The sequence below is a fragment of the Lepidochelys olivacea genome (genome assembly GCF_965140295.1).
Source record: "Lepidochelys olivacea isolate rLepOli2 genome assembly, chromosome: 12".
NCBI classification, from domain to species: Eukaryota; Metazoa; Chordata; order Testudines; family Cheloniidae; genus Lepidochelys; species Lepidochelys olivacea.
The window spans coordinates 31687998-31708176 of NC_140422.1; positions in this window are offsets into that span (position 1 = coordinate 31687998).

The following is a 20179-nucleotide window of genomic DNA, read 5'->3' on the forward strand; positions in this document are numbered from 1 at the left end:
CTCTTCTACCACTGAGCATAGTCTAGAACCATCCTCTCTGGAACCACCTCTCAGGTAGTTGAAAGCAGCTATCAAATCCCCCCTCATTCTTCTCTTCTGCAGACTAAACAATCCCAGTTCCCTCAGCCTCTCCTCATAAGTCATGTGTTCCAGACCCCTAATCATTTTTGTTGCCCTTCGCTGGACTCTCTCCAATTTATCCACATCCTTCTTGTAGTGCCCAAAACTGGACACAGTACTCCAGATGAGGCCTCACCACTGTCGAATAGAGGGGGACAATCACATCCCTCGATCTGCTCGCTATGCCCCTACTTATACATCCCAAAATGCCATTGGCCTTCTTGGCAACAAGGGCACACTGCTGACTCATATCCAGCTTCTCGTTCACTGTCACCCCTAGGATCTTTTCCGCTGAACTGCTGCCTACCCATTCGGTCCCTAGTCTGTAGCTGTGCTTTGGGTTCTTCCGTCCTAAGTGCAGGACCCTGCACTTATTCTCATTGAACCTCATCAGATTTCTTTTGGCCCAATCCTCCAATTTGTCTAGGTCCCTCTGTATCCTATCCCTGCCCTCCTGCGTATCTACCACTCCTCCCAGTTTAGTATCCTCCGTAAATTTGCTGAGAGTGCAATCCACACCATCCTCCAGATCATTTATGAAGATATTGAACAAAACCGGCCCCTGGACCTACCCCTGGGGCACTCCACCGGCTGCCAACTAGACATGGAGCCATTGATCACTACCCGTTGAGCCCGACCATCTAGCCAACTTTCTACCCACGTTATAGTGCATTCATCCAGCCCATACTTCTTTAACTTGCTGACAAGAATACTGTGGAAGCATAATTACCCCCAAAGTACAGTTGGGGACCGAAGCCCAGAGAGATTAAGTGACTGCACCAAAGTCGCACAGGAAGTCTTGGGCAGAGCCAGGAACTGAATCCCAGTCTCCTAAATCTGCATCCAGTGCCTTAACCACAAAACCATCCCTCCTCTCTAGCAATAGCCTGGTACAGATGAGTGGCTGCACCACAGTGCCCCCTGGTGGCCTTGGGCAGCGCAGCATGCAGCCCCTCAACTCAGTTTCCCTTCTTGGATCACCAAATGAACTCCACACAGGGGGGTTTTCAGTCCAGTCACAACAGCCCTCCTTAGGGTCTGATTTATTAACAAAGTTCCAAACTAAACACAAGCCTTCCCTCCAAGCCTTCAGCTAGGTACAGCCCAAGCGCCCTTGTCCTTCCTGCCTTAGCAGCGTATTCCCAGCCCTTCCTAGCTGGAGCAATTCCCCTAGGCTGAGTCTTCCCTCACGCAAGAGCCTCTCTTTCACTCTCTGCAGTCTCACTACGGCCTCCTGAGCTTCCCTCTTACTGCAGCCACCTTCTATCCTTCAGAGAAAATTGGCTGATTCTCCTCAGATGGAGCTCACTCTGTAGTTGGCTCTCCAGCCCAAAAGCAAGCCACCTTATTACACCTGGCTAGAAGTGCCACACATCCCCAAAGGCCATGCCTGGTCTCCCAAAGCCATGGCTTTGTTCCCTTATCCCCTGTACATGCTGTCTGGTTATCCTAGCCTGACACTGGATATATAACTTATCCCAAAAAGAAGGGGTTAATGTTTGCGCGTTAGTGTTTGCCCCATACCAAGATGTCCCTTAAACCTTCTTCCTGTTCAACACTCAGCAGGCAGAATGCTCTCTGCCACTTCAGCTGGCAAAATGCATCTTTGCCCAATATGGCTCCAGTTTTAAAAGCCATGATCTAGACCTATAGATTTAGGGCTTTAAAAACTTTTGCTTAATAAGGTATACCATCAAGAAGACATAATTTTTTTTTACATTTCTTGAGCAATCATATTTTTACAAGAAATCGACTAAAAACTACAGTGACTTGGATAAATGCTGCCTTGAAAACATTCACTGATGCCTGGAGCTGCCAATATTGCAAGTGACTCAGGCCTACTGTAATTTCAAGCAAAGAGGAATCAAATACACAATGGACATTAGCATTCTAAAAGATGGTGTTTGGCTTTAAAAACAAAACAACATTCTAAAGTCAACCTTGCATAGTCTGAATACAGTATTCTCTGAAGTAGGCTTTGTTTGTATCATCTGGGTGCTAAAACAAATCACTGAAAGATACAAATAATGATGCTTTTTTTCTCCTTTGCATAAATGTATCTGGGAGAAAAAAAACGTAGAGTTAAGTTAATGTTGCAATCAGTGTGGAACACTTTCCACTCCAAAATTTCAAAGCCACAGAATCCTTAGCTGGTATAAATTGTCATAGCTCTATAGAAACCAAAGCAGCGACTTCAATTTACAACAGTTGAGGATCTGCCTCAAGGAAGGTTACAAACACAACACAACTAACCATATCAGTGTACAAGCCAGTGAAATATAGTCATGAAAGGAGGCTGACAGTATAAATAGCACAGGACACTACAGCTTCCTGTTATTGTTAACTGATTTTCCCCCCTTCTTGATTTTCATAACATTGAATAGGATATAAATCCCGAGTCCAGGAGATTGCCAGAGATCTATCACCACATAACTGTCTTTAGGTTGTGTCTCGGTGTGAATAAATCTGCAAATTAATTCTTCCCATCTTATGGGATCTAAATAAAATTGGGTTGCACTGTATGGGGATCTGGTAACATTTGATCTCTGGGCTGATGTTGACTAGAAAATAACTAACAGGATGTTAAATATGACTTTGTAAACAGGACAGGCAAGAGAAGTCGTGCTTAACATCATGTCAGCTGACTGTGGGCAAATACTACTGGAATCACTGGGTTAACTACATCCACCTAACAAGCCAGACCATGACTTGCCCGTCTATACTGATTGCAAAACCACATTTAACACCTTGATCTTTACCACGACTCCTCAAGGTTGCGTCCTGCCATGAGCTTATTTTCTAGCAAACCCTCTGGTGATTATGAGGATGAGTGAACCAGAGTGAAGCTTTTTCCATCCCTTTGTGATCTACAGCTCCATTCCTTTCCTGTCTTGTGTACACCACCATAGCAGAAAGCTGAAGGATAAATACCTCAACTGTTATTGTGCAACCCAAATTTGATCAATATTTGAGGTTTTTATGTGTCCACACCATTGTACAGGTAGTCAGCCTGAACCAGCCCAGCGAGCATGGGGGTAGGTTTTTTTGTGACCAGGAGAAAAGCTACACCCTAACAAGGATTTTATACTAAGAACAACACAGGCTGTCTGAGAGATGCATTACATGGTTTTTTTTAAATGAGTAATTCATTATGAATGAAAGGCAAAAAACTACAGATTAATTACCCAGCCTGCTCTTCCACTGCCTCTTAGCAAGATTATGACTGTGACTCTAGTAGAAAGGGGACACTGCAGTATAATTGTCTTAAAAGCTCTCTATAGCTTAGGGAGATTTAGCCTGTAAATGCGGTAAATCTGTATCAAACAGACACACATAAGGTACCACACAGAGCTCAGGTAGTGTTTATTGTCTGGCTGCCTTCCCTCAGAGGCTGTTAGCATGGAACAGTGCTAAAAAGGACAGATCATATGATTATATTTATTGTATGGATTGTATTTTGAAAGCAGTTTGTCTGATTATGTAGCTGATTTAACCTTAGCATTCAGAGTTTGCATATTTCAGGGCTGTCTTCTATTCAAGTCTGGGAAGGTAACAACTGCATAAAAATGCTTAACATACTTTCATAGCAGGCAATTTTTCTAAGATTTATAGCACATTTATAGTTTGTTTATGGATTGATTCATAAAGGAAAGGAAATTAACACACACCCCAGTTCCCCATGGTCAGGTTAGTATTTTGAAATGTCACCAAGTAAGTCGAAAGGATAAACTATGAGGAAGAATTAGATAGGCAATACAGTGTGCTGCCTTTTTATATTAACTGTATTCATAACAATTCAGGAATAATTACTACATCCCAGAGTTGTTTTTCAGTACTCAGCTTTTGATTGCAGTGATTGGCAGGGAAGAGCCTAACACATTCTCTCTCTGAGCCAACCTTCCTAGCTGTGTCCCTGGCTTTTCTTTTGTGACTAATGCAAGCCTTTTTGTTTTGCTTTACTATGCCATTGCTATTACAAACTGTTCATAATTGCTGTGATCTCCCTGAAATCAGTTGTTTCTACAATTAATGACTGATTTCACACAGCATTAACCATCCCAAGCAACAGTTCATTAACAACTGGTACCAGCCAGTATGAAAGGGCTCAGACTTAATTTAATCAACTTGCATATAGTGCTAGGCAAGTGCTTTTCCTAAGGAAAGCGACAAGTCTCATCAATAGTCTTTGACAGATCCATTTAAAACTAGAGTAAGGTATATAATTCTTCAAAGGTCTTTGGGCCAAATTGTCATTGTCATATTTGCTTGAGAAAGGCCTTTAAAGTCAGTGGGACTAAGGACGTGTCTACATTACAATCTTAAATTGACCTATTTTACCTGCAGTAATTACCGGTGGCTGATGTCCACACTACACTCCTTCTGTTGGTGGTGCACATCCTCACCAGGAGCGCTTTCACCAACTGAAGAGGGACAGTGTGGGGGACTGAAATCCAGGGTTCTCAGCTCCCCGCCAGGAGCCCAGCTGCCCCCAGGGCTTCTTGCCTCCCCGCTCCCAGCCAGGAGTTGGGGGGAAGCTTCCAGAGTTTCTGGCCTCCGACAGGGAGATTTGCACCTGGAGTCTGATCGGCTCCCTTGCTCCCAGTGAGGAGCAGAGACCCCAGGGGGCAGCAGGGCTCCCAGCAGGGAATCTGCAGGGCAGCACAAGCTGGGAGCCTGGGTGGCAGCCCAGCTTGAAGTGGAGACCCAGGAGCAGCCTGGCTGGGAGCCAGCTTTCTTGTCAATTTCACGGCTCCAGCGGAGCTGTGAAATTCACAAGACAGCCAACAGCCGATATAAGGAACGCAGTGTCTGTGTAGACACTGCGTTACCCTAACTACACTGACACAAGACCTATGCCGCTCATGGAGGAGGAGTTATTAAGTCTGTAAGGCACTTACGTTGGCGGGAGCAAGGCTGTAGTGTAGATACTGACATAGGTAGGTCGACATAAGCTACCTTAGGTCAACCTAACTCTGTAGTGTAGACCAAGCCTAATTCATGTGAGTGAGAGGGTCCCAGGTTGGCATTCTAGGGAAAGACTGTAATTTGGGTTGCCCACATTGCAGGTCACAGCTGCTGCATGGTCTCTATGGCCCTTTCTGTAGAGGAGGGCAGGAAATGAGCAGTCCAGGGTGAGGAACAGGTGGATCCGTGACTCCAGCCACTATCCAGTACAGAAGATCTCGCACAGAGAAGGGAGCAATCTATACCAGGTCCTGGATGGCATAGCTCACTTCTCCCCTGGAGCAAAAGGGAAACCAGAGACTGAAATGCGATTGAATCCTTATTCGGTTCCTGGTCTGCACCTAGGGGAGTGCAACAATACACAGACCCTTACTCAGAGCCACAATCTAGTCCGTAATTGATGACTGTAAGTTAAGATGGGCCTGACTCAAAACTCTGGATCCAAACACCCCTGAACTTTGAGGGCATTCCGAATCCTAACCCAGAGCAGAGTTTTGCAAAGGAACCTTGATAACGGATTGAGTTCCCACATCTGAACTGTGTAAATCAAATATCCGGATCCAGATTTGAATTCCGCAGCTTGAGCCCTCTGTAGGTTGCAATGAGGATGATTTTCTTTTGCTATGGTGTATTGCAGCACATCAGCTGTAATAAAGGCTAAGTATGTCATGTGATTTACATCATTCCGCAGTGAGACAGCTGTGGGCTAAGAGCAAAGCCTTTCCTTGGGAAGGGATACGTCTCAGTTTTTATTTTAAGGAAGAGTTACTTGGTTTTGGAAAAACAATGCATTGATTAAAAATACAATGTAACTAATCCTCCCTGACAGGTAGGCCAACTGGGAAAAGTATGTGTATTTCAACAGAGTGTGGTCCAGATTAATTAGTTAAATAATGGTAGATGATTTATACCATGTAACCTCTGCTACTGACTTGGGAAGTGCAGAGAAACTGTGTGTCCACACTAGCCTTTCAGTTATTGGCTTGAGTATAGCAGGTCCAAGAGAGAGAGAGAGCAACTAGTGAAAAATGAACTGAAGAGCACACACTGAATCAATTACAGAGTTCAGTTGTACCCATGGACTGGCAGCAACTTGTCAGTTTCAATATCCAAATATAGTAAGGCAATCACACAGCTGATGTATTAATTTTCCTTTCTCCACCTATCAGAATTTTTTTTTTTTACAATAGACATTTGAAGGCTAATATGAAACAGGAGCTGAGCAGCAGAAATGGAAGAAGGAGGAACAACAAACACTAATTAAGAGGATTTTGTTTTTAAAAGAAGTGGAAAAGAAATGCACATTTTGTGCCTCATCCAAAGCCCTCTGAAGTCAAAGCAAAAACTCCCATTGACCTCACTGTGGTTTGGATCAGGCTCTTAGGATGCTGTTGAATGCACAAGGAAATGCTTCAAACCATCTATGACACAATCTCTCGTTGCAAGGAAAGGATTGAGGATCATTTTTATGGACCTCTGTGTTATTCTGCCTGCAAATCAAATGTCATCTTCAAAAGTCCTAAGGAGCCTCTCTCAGGCTGTATTGAGTTACTACAGATGGCTCAGTTATCCAGAATAAAATCACAGTGACAAACTTGTTCACCATGCAGTTCAATATAATCTTCCAAGAGCAAGACTCCACATTGATTAGTCTTTAAGACCCTTGACATCGTACACTGTCCAAATGTAAGCCCTTCCAGTTCCAAGGGAAACCACTTATTAAGTATGTGGTGTGGCTGGAAAGTACACTACCAAATGCCTTTCTTAGCAAGGGGTTGGCTTGTGAATCCACAGACCTGAAAATTAGTTTAATCTGTATCACTCTCTCAGCATAAACAACTCGATTTCATACCTCACATTCTCTGTAGCCAGAGCTCAAGTTTAAATGCTTTTGATTCTGCATTTATATTTACAGTAAAGAAAGGAAAATGCCTTTAAAGTCTAGCGGGTTTTTTTTTTTTTTGCACCAGCCACCATGTACATGAAAACAATATTCTTTCACCCTCACCAAGCTTCCTCCATACCCCTTCAGAATGAAAGACAATAATTGATCTGTAAAGAGAGGAAACAAATGACTGAAGGATTTCTGGTTTAAAACCAAAATGCACAGAACTGAATTAAGCCCAAAGGATCTATTGAAGGAAAACATGCTAAAATCAGTTTATCAGGATTGTCATGTTTGTGTGTCGGATGAGGATGTTTAGTTGGTGTGTGGGAGGCTGAGTTAGAGGGAAAGTTGACATATTCTTACAAATTCCCAACTATACAAATACCCCAATGAGGCAAACATTCCCACTTCTTGTCAGGGGCCTGAACTAGGAGGTTCAGCTTGCTGGTAGTGCCCAGCAACTCACAGGCTTGGACCTGTGTGATTCCAGGTAGCAACCAATGAGTCAAGTGTCATTCAACACACAAACCATAGGGTACAAAGGTGAGGCACCTTTGAAGTTCCTCTTGCCAGTACATTGGCTGTTCGGGATTTACATTGAAGACTGTGGACTTCTTAAAGTCCTTTAAAAAAAATCCCAGATTCAAAAATAACACTTCTTCAAAAGTAGCTGTAAAAAGAAACAAAGGAAGGAAAATGGAAGAGTTGTCCCACAAAGAGGGCAGAATACAGTTCATTTGGGCACCTTAACTGTGAATTTTCACATTTTCAGAAGTTTAGGTTTCATCTAAATTGAACCATAACTCTTAATTTCCTGAGTCTTAACATTTTCTTTCTTCTCTCTTTAACTCTAGTGTTCCTGAAAGGTAATATACACCCAAAACACAGAGAAGAGTCTTAAACTTCCCATTCACAGAGTGTGTGGGATTAGGACTTGAGTGTGTGGGATTAGAAAACATGTGCGAAGGGAGACTTTTTACTAATTGCAACCATTTATATCACCACTGTTGCCTGGTGAACCCGGAAGTATAATATCATAAAGCTTTATCCAACTCATCAGGACAATACATCTCACTTAGCGATTAGAACTCTCATTGAAGTTTCATATTCCTTTCTCTGTAAATAGAGGACAAATGACCTCATTAAGAATGCAAATGACCTCTAGATGAATGTGCTGCACTGTGCTGCCGCATGCTGAAAAGGAAGACGCAGACACCGTACGATTTCTGTTTCCGTCCGAATCTGTAAACGTTGGTTACTGGCGCTATAAATATTTATAGTGGAGACAAAGAGTGTGGCTTTAATAGAATGGAGGGGAGGAGGCAGTGAGAAACTCTTTCTTTCCAACTTTCATTTCACTTTAATCCCTTGTTGCCAGGAGTGAAGAATTTTGATACAATATGTGATCACTAACAGCAGGGACTGTAGGTTTACCAGTGCCCTGGCCCCAGAGCACAGGGTTTAGATGTCAGAAGCACGGAATGGAGCAGTCCTTAGTGAAACTGAATTAAGTTTTCTCTTTCTCAGCAAAGCCAGAAAAACATTTCCCCCCACCAAAAGCAGTAAATTGAGAAGCAGCATGTTGTATTTCAGGGCAAGACAGTGAATGACCAATGTTGCCGTCATTGTTGGGTCTGCAGCACCATTTCTGAACGGCATCGTCCACAACTGGGTTCAATATACACTCCAGCTTCATTACACAGGAACTTCCTTACAATGGTCTCATCATGCATTGCAAATACATTACCATCTGGACTTATCAGGAGTGCGCCAATAGTCTTATAGATGATATTAATAAATAAGAATGGGACAAACTCTGCTTACACAAATAATCCCATTAACTTCAGTGGGATTACTTGTGTGAGCAAGGCTAGCAAGTGTCGGCCAAACAACACTAACAATAAACAAAAAGTATTATTATAATTATGCCTTGTGTTTCCGTAACACCTTTCATCAAATGATCTCAAACCTCTTCAGTCACACCAGTGAAAAAGTTATTATTAATTAATGCATTTCTAAACTGAGAGCCAGATCGTGGCCCCCTTCTGCATGCTTTGATTGGTTATGGCAGCACAAAGAGACGGAAAACCAATTGAACCAGACAGCTGGGGATTCTCCCAGCACAGGGAATCTCCTGGTAAGATAGGCAAGTATTATTATTCCCATTTTACAGTTCGATAAACCGAGGCACAGAAAGTTAAATGACTGTCCAAATTAACACACTCGCATATCTGAGGCCAAAGCCCAGAAGTTCTGACATTTTATCCCTGTGTTCTGGCCACCATTCACCTCTCAAAACCATTTTAGACCTTCGAGTGGGCTTAACTCCAAAAAAGACTGTGTTACATTATGATGAGGGTACAGCAGTGTGAACAACAAACAGGGATTCTGCTGGTTTAAAGCTAGTTCAGAAAAAAGAAGTTAGGGTGAAGATGCCATCTCTTCCCTACTGAGTCAGTGGATATTGACAGGCCTAAAAACTCAGGTGGCCATTAGTGATTTCTTCATGAGAGATGGGCCCAAACTGCCAAGTTCAGAAACACTGGAGATCTACATCCAAAATTCTCTAAAGCCCTATGTATGGATGTTTTCATCTGGCAGATTGGTCAGGTCCATCATTGGACGAGGTGCCAGTCATGAAGGCAAAAGTCAAAGTCCTTTGAAGTCAGTTGAAACATTCCCATTCCGTGGGCTTTGAAGCAGACCCTGAGTTCTGTCTGTGACTGTATCTGAATTTCTGTAAATGTTCGGATTTGGAGTATAGGATCAGTCCCATATCTAGTCATATCCTTCTGTTTCCGAGGGCGTAAAGGCATCATCTCATGCTTGTCTTTGTGGAACTCTCGTGTAATCACAAATACAAGCCCAAACTGTGTGTGGTTGCGAAGGAGGGCAAGAGAGCATAAAACCCTTACACCTCTGCGCCAGGTACCTACATCACAGGTAGCAATGCCAGAGAGGAAGCAGGCACTTCAGAGCTGCTATGGCCTCCTCCCTCACACAGGTGTGAGAGAGAGGGTGAACAAGATGGGGACCGCATGGAGCCTTGGCTACCATTCCTTCCCCTCCCACAATACAGCTACCAGCATATACACTTGGAAATGCAGTACGAGCCCATTATAGATCTAGTTAACTCCTTCCTTGGAGCAACAGGGGAACTCGGAAGGATATCAGGAGTCCTCCCACGATGCTCCTGGCACAGCACAATAACACACTGCCCCTTAATCTGGGCTCATGGGAAAGCCATGAATGAGCCCATATTTAGTATCGCCTAAATTCATATGATTACTCCAAAAATTAGAAAAATGCACTGATGTCACCTCCTGAAAGATTACCCGCTGAATCCTTGTTGTTTTTCACTTGGTAAAACAAAGGCCAAATTCTGCACTGGCCAGTGGCATCAGGAGAAGCAAGGGTACAAGCAGATGCATCCAGGAATTGTGCCAGTTACAGCTGGATTTCAGGGGGCACTGCCGGTGGATGTGCCTGACACTGTAGTGCTCCAAAAAGGAGCAATTAACAAGAGCTGGCTGAAAAATGGAAAAACAACGTTGCAAAAACATGTTGAAGTTTTCGCACATTTAGAAATGAAAGAATTTTTCAAAGATTTTTTCCATCATTTTGAATCTTTGAAATTTCAAATTCTCACTTTCCCCTGGTCTCCCCTTTATTTTTTCTTCTTATTTCCCCTCCCCCCTCCCCACTTCACTTCTCAAGTGCAATAAAATGAATAATGCTCATGCTCTGGGTTTTTCCATTTTTTTCACTCTAGAGCTTTTCCAGTGTTGAGGAACTTTTGAAAAGTGAGACTGGCAAAAGGCAAAGGAAAAAAACAAACATAAAATTGAACCCTGACCAACAGCCCTATAAACATTCATTCTCTTTTCTCTTGCATTCAGTAGCAGAAAGGAAAAAGGGGAAACATAATAATTTTGAAAATTCTAAATTCAGTGAGAATCAGCATCTAACTCTCTGAAGCTCCTTTGAAAAAACCAAAGACTTTATTTTTCATACTAGATTTTGAAAACATGAATAAAGGAACAACATCTGAAATCATTGCACACATCAGCACTGTCTTCTTGACTAACTGGGGGTAATTTCTGAACTGCAACAAGCAACACAGTTTGTGATGGCAGGAACGTATGTAGGGCCATAATCTGCCCTTGTCATGCATGAGAATTTCCCATCCATCAAATGAGAGCACGATGGGGCTGCTGCTTATTTCTGTCCTCTGATTAGGATACATAGCAATTTTATTGGTCCATATGAACTCCACAAAAGAGGCACAGGCAATGTAGCATGTTAGAAATGTTATAGGCCACAACTTTACTGAAAAAATGCAAAATGATATAGAAAAGGGTAATAGAGTCAACACTTGGTGATTGGAAATCACCTTTGAGCCTACTGCACCAGTTTAGGTTTGTGCAATCGCACGCATATATTTGTAAGGCCCTGATCCAAAGCCAAATTATGTCAACTGGAGTCTCTCCATTGGAGTCTTCAGGAGCACTGGATCAGGCCCTAAATGCAGAACTTACATAAGAAAATCTCCAATGTGTAAAACACCAAAATTGCTCCACACCCTGGCCATCTTGATACATGCAACTGCATGCATTCCGCTTGGAAAAGCTGGGGCACCAAGTTGGAAAAATTTGTTGTTGTGTCCTTCAGTGTCTGACAAATAACTGAGCCTGGCACCTTAAAATGCAGGAAGCAATCCCAGTGACCTCCAGAGGTCAGGTTTAACAGCACTGTAAAGGCTGATGATGAATAAAGTACAGAGTATGTTCCTGCAAATGCTTAATCACATTAGTAATTACCACTCTCGCAAGTAACTCCTTTGAGTAGCATTTGGGTTTCCAGAATCGGGTCCATGGTTAGCATTTGCAGTAGTTGTGAGTGTCTTTAATTGCTGCAGGTGTAGGGTTATTACACTTTTGTAAATTCTGTACATTACAGTTCTAGGGCATTTAGCAAAGGAAAATCACATAGTAAATGCCAATCCTTGCTCAAAGAGATTAGGGCTCTGCACTGGAGATCTCCATGGAGAAACTAGAAACACCCCCCCCCCCATCATTGTTCCCTCTAAGCTGTGTGCATGTATGCACGCACACAGATCCTAAACCCTGCGCACACGGCGAAACACTGCGCACACAAAAATTTGCACAGAAGACATTTTTTGCACACACGGCCTGTCAAAAAATTGCACAGAAGAATTTTTTTGCACATACGGTCTGTCAAAAATTAGAGGGAACATTGTCCCCCACTCTACTTACAGGGCGCAGTAGTTGAGCCACAGAGCTGCAGAGGCATCCAAGGTCCCTGCGCTCCCTGGTAGGGGGGCAATGTTTCCCTCTAACTTCTAAGTTGGCTCTGCAGAAACCCAAACAGAGGTGAAAATGACAGTGTTTGAGCTGAACCTGGATAGGTAGGTATTTCAGTTGCTGCCTTTCCTTGGGCTCTTCTGATGCTTGACTCTGGAGCCAACAGTAACGCAAGAGCTGCCATTCTCATGGTTCTTCTGCCATTCAAGAACTGAAATCCCATGAGAAATCCAGACCTCTGTCTTCTTCCAGGTGACAATGTAGCATTATGTCTAATTATCAGCTAACATCCTTTACATTTCAGGATTCAGTTCAAAATTACCCACCTGGTTTATATCATACAAATAATTATTCACCCTCTCCTCATGATTGCTGCAACCTCATGGACCATGTCTCCACTTGTTCCCTTTCTTTATCTAGCACAGCAATCTTTAAATCCTTTCATATGAACCTAGCTAGTACTGGTGTGAGATTTTTCTTCTCTGCAGCTCTTGGCATCTGGAGCAGCCTTCCTGTAGCTCTCTATCTTATTGACTATCCTCCATCTCGCTCCTTGCCCAAATTTCCCTCTGCAACATTTATTATTTGAACTTTATGATGGTGTTGACTCTACAGGAATAAAATTCATTCTCTGCAGAGGATCCATGTCAAGGTTCCTTCCCCACTCTGAACTCTAGGGTACAGAAGTGGGGACCTGCATGAAAGACCCCCTAAGCTTATTCTTACCAGCTTAGGTTAAAAACTTCCTCAAGGTACAAACTTTGCCTTGTCCTTAAACCCTACACTGCCACCACCAAGCGTGTTAAACAAAGAACAGGGAAAGAGCCCACTTGGAGACGTCTTCCCCCCCAAAATATCCCCCCAAGCCCTACACCCCCTTTCCTGGGGAAGGCTTGATAAAAATCCTCACCAATTTGCATAGGTGAACACAGACCCAAACCCTTGGATCTTAAGAACAATGGAAAAGCAATCAGGTTCTTAAAAGAAGAATTTTAATTGAAGAAAAAGTAAAAGAATCATCCCTGTAAAATCAGGATGGTAAATACTTTACAGGGTAATCAGATTCAACACATAGAGAATCCCTCTAGGCTAAACCTTAAGTTTCAAAAAGACACAAAAGCAGGAATATACATTCCATTCAGCACAACCTATTTTACCAGCCATTTAACAAAAGGAAATCTAACACATTTCTAGCTAGATTACTTACTAACTTAACAGAAGTTCTGAAGAGCATTCCTGACCTGGTCCCGGCAAAAGCATCACACAGACAGACAGACCCTTTGTTCCCCCCCCCTCAAGCTTTGAAAGTATCTTGTCTCCTCATTGGTCACTTTGGTCAGGTGCCAGCGAGGTTATCTTAGCTTCTTAACCCTTTACAGGTGAAAGGGTTTTGCGTCTGGCCAGGAGGGATTTTATAGTTCTGTATACAGAAAGGTGGTTACCCTTCCCTTTATATTTATGACAATCCATATAAGGACTATGCATCACTTCATCTTAAGAGGGATTTAAGTAATGTGTAGGCCTTGTGTGTGCTCTCCGTACCATGTGAATTTTACCCGAGAGTATTTGGTGCTACAGTTTGTAGGATAGATGAATAACAGAGCGCTGGTCTGAAAGAGCTGGTGTGCCCAACACATGTGTCACAGGGTTACAGATCTTTAAAATGGGGGCTGCTGGAAATTGTAGCATACAAACAAAAATGGAATGATATAGAAAGGCTTTAGAGACATCTTTCTGTTTCTGAATTGAAGACGTCTTAAATACAGGATATTGTGGTGAATGCATCACTATAAACGCCCTAGGATCTCCATTTTACCAAAATATATCCTTTGAGATCATTCATGTCCAACCACTTCCTGCACTCACCCTTGCTAGAGACTCACATGTAAACAGAGAGATTTTTAATTTAAAATTCAACTCCTAACATCCAGGCTATGGCCTGAAACATCATAAATAAGTGATGATTGACTTTATCAGCCCTTAACCACCTTTGCTTCACTTGCGATGTTTAACTAGTGGCACAGTCAATTATCCAGCAATAATGACTGCTACAGGGTATGTTGCCTCTTCCTTTCACAGCCACCAATATCTCACAGATAAATTACACATCCCCTTTACAAAAATAAGCAACTTTCTTTTCAATATAATTTTAATAAAATACATATTTTAAAGTGATGCTGTCGTTATGGCTTTTAGCATAGGAAGAGTTGGTTAATCCCTCCTCTACGCAAGATTCTTTATTTATTTAGACAGCTCAGCCTGTTTGGTACTATAACAATTTATTTGAATGGCATACACCAGGACAAAAAAGGAACATCTTTAGTAATACTGCTGCATCAGTTATCTAGTGCTTGTAAACCTGCCTTCCTGACCTCTTGACAACTAGGGAAATCAGACATTTCCACAGTCGTGGAAGAACTTATACAATTCTGTTTTATGTAGAACTCCATTTCAGGCCCCAAGGAACTGCTTTTTCATTTTACTGTTGCCCTTTTTGCTTCACCCTGACCTGCAGCTGTATTCCCCAACCACTCAGCCTTTATCTTCATGTACCGAGGGCAAAAGCTTGCTCCTCCATGTTCCACTCTGAAGGGGTATTCCTGCAGAATGAATACTCTACAGCTGCTACAACTTGACAGCAATATCTCCCTGAATCATTATTACTGAACACTCGTTACATGTTAAAATGTATTAAATGAGGTGCTACGTGCACAGAAGAGGGAACTAATAAAGGTCAATAATTAAATTTAAATAAAACTCGTGGCCTTCAGCTTACCAACTCTGCCTTCAGAGGAGGCAAAACCTGCAAAGCGAAGACATATTGTTAGGTTTTTTTAAAACTTCTGAATATAAGAACTATGTAAAGCTGCCAGGGCAATCACATATCACATGCTACTTATGGCGTGTCAAAGATAAAATGCAGCCCAGACAACTTAGTGATAATAGAAACACATCAAACAAGTGGCCTAGTGAATTTCCATACACAAAATGTTTTAAAAGCAAAAGGTTTTAAAACAGGGCTTGGAAAATCTATTTCCCAGCATTGATTAATTTTCTGTGGCAAGTTATCTATCCATCTATCTGTCTGTCTGTCTATCCATCCCTCCTTCCTGCATTTATACATGTGGCCCCGGGGAAGAGGGTGTTGTCCAGGTCACCAGAAAAAGCTTTTTCATTTTAAAAAAATATTAAGTTTGTAGCTGTGTGACATTTATCTGACACCTACTAATTAGAGATTGGTAAACATAATGGAATTCCACAAAATCAGTGCAAGATCAGCACCCAGTATGAATCCTAGCATCCTCCTCCATCCCAGTAGAAGGCTGAGTGTTACAATTACAGGCAAGTCTTTGCCACCAATTCTTGCTGCTGCTGGAATACCACATAGAGCTCCCATAGCTGTTCCAGGCACTGCACTAGTCTGATCTAAAGCCCAGTGAAATCAACTGGAGCCTTTCCACTAATTTCGATGGGCTTTGGATCAGGTTTGCAAACAAGAGCCCCTGAAAAATTCAGCCCATCGTGGACTGATTCCGCATTCAATGGCTGAATCTCCACAGGCCTCTGCCCTGTTCACACCTGCACTTGTCTAAGTCTGATTCTTCCAGTCCTGACTCACGTACAACAGAGTAGACACCGCAATCAGCTCGTAAACATATGGGGGAAGCATCATGACCCAACAATGTAAGTCATTCTTTTTAAACAAATAGGATTCTAAATACCAATAGATTGTTAAAAGGGCACTTATCAAGGTTTATTAAGTACATAGAATATAAATCCATTTGGCATGTAATTAATTCAAAATTACTTGAGCACTAAATGTGTAATTAAATCTGCAAGGAATGTTTAGGCCTTTAGTTGGCATTTACTAAGGAAGCTACAAGAAGTTTATTAGCTAGCAATTTATTGCTAAAATACTGGCAATTCATGAGTATGTTGATTGAAATCTAACTTGCTATCGCTATATTGTTATAGGCCAATTAACGGCCTAAACAACCGTTTCAAGTAAATTAAGAAACAATAGAAGTTTTATGTATTAATAAGAATGTTGTTAGCCAGCGCAGCTAGGTTTAGCTCTCTATTCAGTCTCATCAAGTGCTCTTTTCCCCAGACGTAGAGCACTCAATGTACAAGAAGTACCTGTTCAAATTCACTTAAATATTTAATTGACATGTTTTTAAAACCTGAGGTGGTACTAGGGACCTGATGTTGGATTAATATTGCATTGCACACTGTGTGCTGGCTTTAGTAAAATACACTTTTCCAGAGACTCTTTCCTATCAAAAGCATAATATCAGCAGTGCTCAGCTTGAACATGGAGACAGGATGCAACAAAACTGAGTCTTGGCATTGCTGTTTTCTTTGTCTGGAAAAATCTGCCCTCCATCCCCACAAACCCTCAGATTCATTCTCTTTGTGGTCATAGAAAAGGCAGTTACCTCCCCCACCATTACCTTTTCCAATATCACACACACACACAGGCCTGTACCTTATTCTGGTCCGACTATATTGGTGCTACAGTGCTCTTTGCTGTGGTCTGCTCCAATATACACAAGTTAACAAATAACGGCCTGGTGCTCTGTCCAAACATAAGCATACAGAGATATGCTCTGAAGCCTGGCAATGGCAGTGCAATGAACACTGCATGACTTTCTCGTTTTTTGTTTCTTTAAGAATCATACCAATGCAATACACACAGTGCCCAAACTGAAACTCCAGATTCCAACTCTCCTAAACTTTGCAGACGTTTGAATCCAGGTCCAAACTTCTTGGCTTGTGACCATCTTTACAGTGAACTAAACCCTAAATCTGAGCACCCACAAACATTGGGGAAATATATACTCAGGTGAGAACTTGGATACATGTCCCACAGTTTGGCCTTATCTCATACACATGCGACTGGCAGGGTCTCCACTTCCATGACTCTTCCTTCATCTCTGTAAAGCATAATCTCTCTACATATTCTCAACAGGCAACTCTTTCCAACATCTGCTGTACATATTTTGCTCCTATTCATGGCCTCCACCCTGTCATTCCTAATAACCAGCCCATTGTTGCCCACTTTGGTTACCAACTTGGGCCATATATGCCACTACTTTTATGATACTTGGTCAACAACCTACTTGTTGCCTAGCTTCACATGATCTAATGTACGTAGACTATCTTGAACAGAGACCATTCAGATGATACAGAGCAAGTTGTCTTCTTGTACCAACTCTAGATGGGATGATTTTTTCTACCTCTAACATTGTGCTTCTCTTTCTTTTGCACATCTTTTCTACCCGTGTGCATTACTGTGCTATACAGGACAACTGGATTTTGTAGTAATAGCAGCAGATTAGGAAGAACCATGGAAGGACACACACACACACGGGGAGGAGGGAGAGAGAGAGAGAGTTATAGGGTTAATCTTTTGATGCTGAGAGTCAGGATTTGCTTAGAAGGATATGAATAAGGAAATTTAGAAATGGAATTTGGGGAGAAAAATATATGAAAGGGGGGAAATAATTCAAACTGATAAAGTGATTAAAAGGGAAACAGGCAGAAGACTGAAAGACACTAAATATGAACCGTGCTTTTTTTGTTACTCTTTTTTTGGGCCTCAGAGCACCAACTCTCACACATTGCTGCTTATCACAAAAGTGCAAATGGGTCAAATCTTTTCACTCAGCCCATCATTCTAGTGCATTTTTATGACTCGATTTTCCTCCTCCTTTCACTCCATCATTGATTACATCCACTCACTTCCAGCCAGCTCACTGGTTCGGTATGCAACAACTCTTCTGAGATCACCTTTAGCCTGGCACCCAGATCAGACAAGAGGTACAGGAGTGGATGGAGAGCATTGTAGCTTGCATGCTGACCCAGAGACCAGTGGCATCACCCCTGAAATGCCCCTACCATGCTGTGATAGAAAATGCTACCAAAACAAAAAAAGTGTGTAAGAAATAGTTGCTTTGCTGGCTCACATTATACTAAACCCAAACTGTCTGTCTTTAAACAGCAGCATACAAGTCATTCAAAGGCCAGTAACAAACTGTTCCACTTGGTAAATTACGCTTCAGACTGAGTTACAGTATCTCTTTTATTTGCTTTCTGTGAAAACAGGTCAGGTTCTGATCAGACCACCAATAATCTGCAAAGGGATATGCTACTAAACAGTATTTAAAACTTACAGCGGGTACAGCTAGAAATGTAGGCTTTGTCCAAATACAGTAGTCAAACAGGAACTACTTACTATAAATATGCATTTTCCAAAAAACAAACCCAAGAATAAAACCCAAGAAACACACAGCAAGTAGAAATTAAAATAACTTATCAATATAGATACTTTTATTAATGTTTCCTTCTGTGCCTAGAAGTTCTCTCTCTTTTCTTTCTTTCTTCCCCTTAGTGTTATATCTTCTGTCTCAATCAGGGAGTTAAGGACATGTACAGTCTATTTAACTTGGAGGACGTAACAACCTTTAGCCTTTTATTTGTGGAGACCTGGATTCAAATGTATCTTAGGTCACAGGGGAAATAACTTTCTGGGGTCTATTCTTAGTTCACAGAAGCTGTTTAATTATGTTAGAAAACACTACACAATTTAACACAATGGAGCCCAGTTTGAAATCCCTGCTCAGGAGATGCTCAATACGGTAATACAATAGGAAACTGCAGATCAGTACTGGAGTGCATTGTTAGAACACAGCGCTTGCCCAAACTGCAACTGGTTTGCAATTCTGGGTTTAAATCTGCTTTCACTGAAGGCATGGGGAATTTTCAGTTGACTTCGATGGGGGCAGCATTAGCCCTTCTGATAGCGTTCAGTCTATTCATTTAATAGTCTCCATATTTTTAAACAATAAAATAAATGTAATCAGGCCAAGCTAAACAAAAAAAACCTGACATATTAGGATATGGGTTTTTTTATTCACGGGCTCTACAGAGGTGCTCAGTATGAAAGAAAAAGAAATTACAGTGCTTTCCTATAAGGTAGCAAACTGAAAGTCCCTTTTAAATACCATCTTGCCTGCTTATGTTCAGTCTTTTCAGTAACACAGTGCAGATGTATAGAGTGATGAAAGAGATGTTTAGTTTGAGGCTGCTACAGATTTTTTTTAATCAGATCCACACCAAGCATTGACAAGCTGCATGCTTGAATGACTACTCTCTTCTGAGCTTTTCTTTTACATATTAATGCTGCTGATTTACATGTTATTTTCATTGGATCCTGACCTGGTCATCTCAACTTCCACCTGTTCCTAAGCCACGGGACAGGTGGATATAAATTTCATTTGTTGCTGGCTCCGACTGATTGAGCAGAGAAGAAAAAGTTGACAGGTTTGTTCCCTGTAGGTATGTAACCAGAGTAGATACAGAAGTGGGCTTACAGTGCGTACATATATTAATGAACACCACCACCAAAGCAAGATTTACTGTAGTGTACCATCAAGCCCTGAGTTATGATGGGGACTGGGTCAGTTGAGTTATTTTCAACATTCTTTTGTTTAGGGTTGATTAGGAGTGTGACATGGAGAGAACAGCTGATCAACACAGGGACAGTAGCTGTGTGGAATCTTCATCACCACGTCTCCTTAAAATATACAGGATTGAAATGGCTCTGATCATTCTGTAGTCAGGTCACCAAAGGAATCCAAAATCTAAAGGAAAGCCCTTGTTTTTCATAAAGATAGCAAAAATGTAACAAGAAAAGCTTTTTAAAAAATAGTACATTTGGGAAAAAAATGAAATAATATGTGACTCAATAATTATAATCCGTACATTTATGTTGAGTTTTTGTCTTTACAAAGCAAACATTAACCAATTACCCAAAGCTAAAACACGAGCTTTCGGGTCATATCCTGTGCTAAACTACTGCAGTGTAAATTTGAACTAA